The sequence below is a fragment of the Meles meles genome, chromosome 10 (assembly GCF_922984935.1).
Source record: "Meles meles chromosome 10, mMelMel3.1 paternal haplotype, whole genome shotgun sequence".
NCBI classification, from domain to species: domain Eukaryota; kingdom Metazoa; phylum Chordata; class Mammalia; order Carnivora; family Mustelidae; genus Meles; species Meles meles.
This window is the reverse complement of record NC_060075.1, coordinates 77,960,291-77,966,817: the sequence shown is the minus strand read 5'-3', so window position 1 is coordinate 77,966,817 and position 6,527 is coordinate 77,960,291. Positions and strand designations below refer to the sequence as shown.

General features: G+C 42.2%; 1 protein-coding gene across 1 annotated transcript in view; it reads left to right on the top strand.

The window, feature by feature from the left end:
- The first annotated feature begins 759 nt into the window (after positions 1–759).
- GRM3 (glutamate metabotropic receptor 3) overlaps positions 760–6,527 on the top strand; it is a 223,255-nt gene continuing 217,487 nt past the window's right edge. Inside the window, exon 1 of the mRNA XM_046021107.1 lies at positions 760–1,724. The gene's annotated coding sequence lies outside the window, so the exon portion shown is untranslated. The remainder of the gene's footprint in view (positions 1,725–6,527) is intronic.

Sequence of the window (6,527 nt, the reverse complement as noted above, 5' to 3'; positions counted from 1 at the left end):
TTAGTAGTAAAATTATTTCTGTAGTTTAAATGTTCTGATTAGGTTACAAGAGCAGGCGGTTGTTAAAACAACTTAACATTAAATATTAAAGAATAAATGTATCATTGAAGCATTAAGTTTAATTGTCTCCGGCTCCCTATAACTCAGTCCTTGTTTAACAAAAAGTTAGTATATCAGGGCGGAAAAATTAATGCCAGTGAAGTTTCGATTCTGAAATTAAACACAATGTGTTTCTAAACATAGAAAGATGCCTGGAATTTTACCTTTAGGATTGTATCTGTAGCTTGGAGCCTATTATAGCTATTTCCGTGTGCCTTTTTCTCTTTTGTGCCTACGTCACCGATTCAAGGTTTTTATTTATTTAATTTCAAGAAGAAAGAAGAGGTTCCATAGAGAGCAGTGCCTGTGTGTGCCAACCCCAAGTAGGGCTAGAGAAGGACTAACGTGGGGGTGGGGGGAGTCGCTGCAAGAGGCCTGGGTGGCAGCATAGGAGGATAAGAAGGAAGGTAATTCAGCACACCCCTCTAATCTTATTCCACCTAAGAAATTTAGGAGAATGCGAAAAAGCAGCAGCCCAGCATTCTTGAGGGGGCGTGGCTTCCCTCCAGAGGCTGTCCAATCGCATTCCTTCAGAGGGAGCTATCCCAAGAAGATTGATGGGGGTTGCTAGGAAACAGGAGCGTCTCCCTCCTGCCTGACCCAGAGATTGTTCTGCACAAGCCCTCTCCAGGGGCTCCCAATGTGCAGTTGAGCGGTGTGTGGGGCAGAGAGGCACACCAGGCTTTCAGGCTCACTTGCTCCCTCTCAGCTCCCGCTCTCCCTTTCTCCTCCAGCATGCGGTCAACCCGTTGCTCGGGGATCGCTGGAGAGTTCTTCCACGGCCCTTAGCGTCTGCTCTCCCGCAGGCAAGAGCTCGAGCTGAGCTTCAAAGTTGGAGCCGCAGATCTTGCTGCCGGCCCACGCCCCTTCATCCCACCCCTCTGAAATTCACCCACCCCTGCCTGCCCTGCCTAAGGATTTCCAACAGAGTGAGGCAAAGCAGCTAGCAAAATCGCCCTGGCTCTTCTTTAATAATCCTCTTGTCTAGGTACCCTGGCTCACTGAAGACTCTGCAGATACACCCCTATTAAAAGGAGGGGGAAAGGGGGAGGGGGGAAAGGAAAAGGAGAATGAGAGAGGGAGGAAAGGAGAAAGAGAATGAGAAGGAGAGAATGCCAGAAGGTCCTCGCCTCTGCCGAGAGTCCCAATTAGATGCGACGGTTTGAGCCTGGCCAAGGTGAAGGAAAGTTGCTTTCCGCGCCTGGGAAGTGGGTTTGCCTGTAAAGCGGAGAAGGACTCCTCTGGAAGTGCTCTCCTCCCCTCCGCCGAATACCACTGGGTCTCCCCTTTTCCCAACCCCCTCCTTCCCTACCCCTCCCACCCTTCCTTTTCCCACTCCCCACTGCCTCGGAGGCCTGGATGCTCTGCCACCGGGCAGTGGTCCAGCGCGCAGCCGGGAGGGGGCGGGGGCAGGGGGCACTGTGACAGGAAGCTGCGCGCACAAGTTGGCCATTTCGGGGGCAAAATAAGTTCTTCCTTGGATTTGGAAAGGACAAAGCCAGCAAGCTACCTCTTTTGTGTCGGATGAGGAGCACCAACCATGAGCCAGAACCCGGGTGCAGGCTCAGCCGCCGCCACTGCCACCTCAGTCAGCTCCAGTCCCTGCCAGGAGTTGTCGATGAGAGGTAAGGGGCCCAGAGGAGGACGTGTCCTCCGGAGGGCACCCAGCGAGGGCGCGGAGGCGCGGGTTCCTCGTGGGGCAGGCTCAGCCAGGAAAGTTGAGGCAGAGCCCAGTTCTGCCGGGGGTGGGGCGAGAGGGGGACAGAGGCGATGTGGGTGTGCGTGAGTGAGAGTTTGTGTGTGTGCGCGCTCGTCTGTGTCTCCGGGGGGAGGGAGGCAGATTTCAGGTCACAGACCTGCGACCTGGGTACAGGGTGCGAGAGGTGGGGGAAGAACTGGCCCTCACGGACCCCCAGAGAGACCAGACTCGTCAGTCAACCACCACTAGCTTTGCTCTGGGCTCAGGATTCGTTCCTATTCGGGGGCTCCTTAGGCTTTGTGCACAGGAAACCTTGCGATGACTGGCTGCCACACTGGCGGTTTCATGTGGGTGTGGAGGTGGCCAGGAGAGGTAGGCAGCGGTCAGTGGGACCTGGTCCGTGTTGCAGCCGGAATATGCTCCGCAGCCAGAAGCGGCCAGTGGTTTGCTCTCCTACCAGCACGCTTGGAAAGGAGCCCTAACTCGATGCCCTTTGCTCCTTTTGGCTTGAGCGAAAAATCGAAAAGCCAGACTGGGAGCATATCTCTTCATCGATCTTGTTCCATTTTCTTATCTGACAGTGAGGTAACTCAGAGAGGGCGGGAGATTCGCGATCCAGAAATAGACTAGGTAATACATCCAATAAGCTTGTTTCTTACGGATTTCATTTAGATTTCCTTCTAGTTCCTTCCCTGGGTTAACAAACGTGGAGGACTTACTATACAATATTTTTCGATGGCTATCTTAAGGGGACATGCCCCTGCCTTTTAAGTATTTTAAAGCATTGTAAATTCTGATTAGGAATAAAACTGTACTCTTTTCAAGATCTTTGGTCAAGTGCTGTTAATTTGCTGATAAAATATGCCTACTTTTATTGAATAGTGATGTGTTTGAGGTAAATGTAGTTACTTCTCAGGTATATGCAGAGTTGAGGTTAGTAAGAGTTGAGGGCTGTGAGTTAAGGATCTCAGCAATAGTTCATTACTTTGAGTTTCCCTGCTTAATTTTGTTTGTGCTTCCTACTCTTAGCACTGTTCAGTAGAGCTATATTGTGTTTCTATAGGAAAAAAAATCAAACATCGATCTGGAGAGAAACATTATTCATTTACCTAAATCTAAGTCAGCTTTGGTTTATCTGATCACATATTTTAAGACTGCTACTGGGGCAGTCTTTATTTATGTAAATAAATATATTTAATGGAGGCAGAAAACATCTCGGTTCCTATTACACTCAACTCCCGTGGATTATACAGCTCCTACTCAAAGCTGTTTACTTTACTCTATTACTTGAATCTATAGGGCGTTCATCTTTTTTCTCAAAACTGCCCAATGGAATTTGAACAGATTCTAAAAAGTTATTGCACATTGGACCTTAATAAAGTGCTATTTTTCCCTTTCACAATGGCATTGTCTTGGATATACAAAGATTTCTCACACCTGTAGGTTATAGCTGTCCATCCTTTCAGGTTCCGATCACCCAGCAGGAGTGCCTGGGTATTTTGGATAGACATCCCCTAAGGCTGTTTGGATTTATATTCAGAGTAACACTGGTGCTCAGGATGGAAACTGAGGAAAAGTCTTGAAACTTATGTTTTCACAAATAAAACAATGGAAATTCCAGAGTGTCTCCATTCATTGGGCTAAAAAGAGGGATAAATGGTAAAAATATCTCTTAGTATGGTTAAGTGCCCATTGACTCCCGCAAAAATATCTAGGTATAAAACCTCCTGTTCTGTGAGCCAGATCATTGACAATGAAATGTGAAATCCAGCTCATAAAAAATTATGCCAACACAAGGAGTAGGTTATATTTGGGGATTAGAGGAAGGAGGCACCTTTCTATTTAAATTGAATGGTTCTTTTCACACTTTAGGAAGATGTGATGAGTAAGTTGAGAAAATGTATAGAAAACTACATAAACAGAAAATTTTATAAATAATGAAAATATACCCTATGATTCACTCATTTGTGATTGATGGTCTTTTTATGAAGTTGTGGTGTACACAGGGAAAGAAATGAGTGTAAATTTACCCCACAATTACTAAACACATCAACATGATAAGCCCATCTCTGATTTTAGGTCACTGCAATTTAAATTGGTAAGTTGAACAAATGCAAAGGTAGCATAAAGTTGAGTGATCTTTATTTTTAATTGCATTTAAATTAATGCTTCTGAGTGAAAAAAATTAGGATAATTGTCAGAAGGTCACCTGTCTCACTTCCCTTCTTCATGATAGGTGATCAACTGGAATAGCACAAGATTAAGGATGGTCTTATTCTGAAAGACTCTCAATGATAACATTTTTACAATACCTAGGTACTTTTTCTTCTCTCTTCTTTCATGTCAAACTCTGTTTTTTTCAAATCCAAACATTTTGTCCTTCTTGTCCAATCCTCTAATCAATATCAGTCACAAAATGGTGCATGATTTTTTTTTTTCCAGGTTCTTAGCTACCTCCTGCCAAAATAAATCCCACTGGCTTAGGATGAAATGTTTCAGTTTGTTGTTCTGCACTCAACATCAACCCAAGATAGCATTAAATTTAAAAAATGAAAATTAATGCCTGATTTCCATTGAAAACCAGAAAGACAGGATGTGTTTCTGCACACTGAAATATGGCCAGAGTTCCAGGGTGAGAACTGTTTCCTCCAACGGTTACTCCCAAAAAATGAGTAGTAAAGTAATCATACTTATCTCACTTTGCAATTTTACACAGACTTTATTATGCATTTTCGTCTCTTCTGAGATTCTGTTAAATGCGTCCAATTCTGTACTGGACGAATTTGTTGAAATTGTTCCCAAGAAGTAGCATAAAATTATAGAAGATTATCCACCAAGACCGAACACATAAAATGAGTACAATCATAGTAATCACAGAAACAGTAGAAACTATTAGGCCATTCCCCTCCTTCCACTTCTGATGTAGGCTTGGTCCCCACAGCATACTGTATTTTGGAGTATTTCAGTCCAGTCTGGTTTTAAATGGCTCAAGTAATGACTTCTGGTGCCTTTGAAAGACTATTTCACAGTCTAATAGTTCTCCATATTTTGAACTTTGTTGTGATATTCAGTCTAATTTTCCCATGGTTCTATTTTATCTTGTTACTTACTCCCTATTATAACCCCATTGGATCAGTTAATTCTCTTGCCTGACTTAGACTCTTCATCTAACATTCATACTGAACTTGTAGTATATAAAAGCTTTATACAGTTACAGGAGAGAATTCAAAGGATAAAGTTCTATATCTGGACATCTTTTCTAAATATTTAAAACACTTCTCTCAGGTCATTGATATGTATGTGTATGATTATATGTTTCTAATAATTTATTTTACTAATGGAAGTGTGAGGAAATTTTTCATCTCTGACAGTAATGACCTATGTGAATATTGAGATGATCCTTTCTAAGTAATGTTCTATGTGGATGCACATTTATGAGACATTTTCATTGCAAATTCAATGTCAACAGAACCCCGTCAACGCCCACACTACAAGGGAATTCTGTGACATGCTGGTCTGATACTCCATGAAGCCTCAGAAGCTGTTGTCATGTAAATTCTACTTTTGAAATCAAAGTGATTTCCATAATTAATAGAATGTGCTAGGAATATAATAGTGGATATAGTTTAGATGCGTACGTGTACATGATATACATAGTAATTCTGTTGGAATACAGTAGTCCCTTCATACAAAACACAATCTGAAAAGCCAGTATAATTAAGCTCAAATTCATCACTGTGCTGTATCATGAAAAGTAAACTCAAATCATGCATATATCTATGTGGAATATATTTAGATGTATATGGAGGTACCATATGTGAAGGTTACTTTAAAAATAGAAAAGCCTGAAATAACTACAGGAGAGAAAGAGGTTTTTATTTTGTTCACTTAAAATCTGGTTCCTAGCCATCCATGTGTAGGCTTCTTTTAAGATTCTTAAGCCAGTATCTTGGTAGACTCACCATCCCACTCAATTGTTTCTCCAAGTCACAGACACTGAAATGCAAGTTCTGCTAGACAGTAGACGAGTAAATGATATAATCAGGAAATAAGTTCGTAGGTTACACTTGGCAACTTCAGAAAATATAGGACTAGGAGTAAGGTGAATCAGCAGCTAAATCACAGAAATTTCTGTGCTCTCTTCTTCACTGCGTGGTAAGCACTAGATTGTACATGGAAACATTCATGTGAATTAAGTTAAGGAGACATTGAGGAGAATTAGCATTCCAAAACAGACTATATCTTTCAGGGAATAAAATTAGATTGCATGGAATAAATAATTTTTGAACCAGTATTCTCCCTCCTGAAGCCCCAAAGTGTTTTCATCATGCCATTCATCACATAGTGAGTACCCTCAAAATGATTTTCCTTAGAAACAAAGGGGAAATCAATTTTCTTGGTAGAGGAAAAGTAAGCCATTAGTATACTTGTGACTTCTCCCTGGAACAGAGGCCTTCTAAGAAGTCTGTATCTACAGAGAATATATTTCCTCACTAAATGAGTAATCTTTTTACAGAACTAGAAATTGTACACTGTACAGAGAAATAAATTAGGAAAACATTCGGATATTATCCATACAAGCACAGACTGAAACATCATGTTTGAAAACAAAACCATATATACAAGGGGTCCCTACAAAAAGCCCAGGGTAGCTCTCATTTTTAATTCCTTGTCAGAATTTACTTCACTCTCATTGTCTGGGCAAAAATGCACACACCCACACCCACCT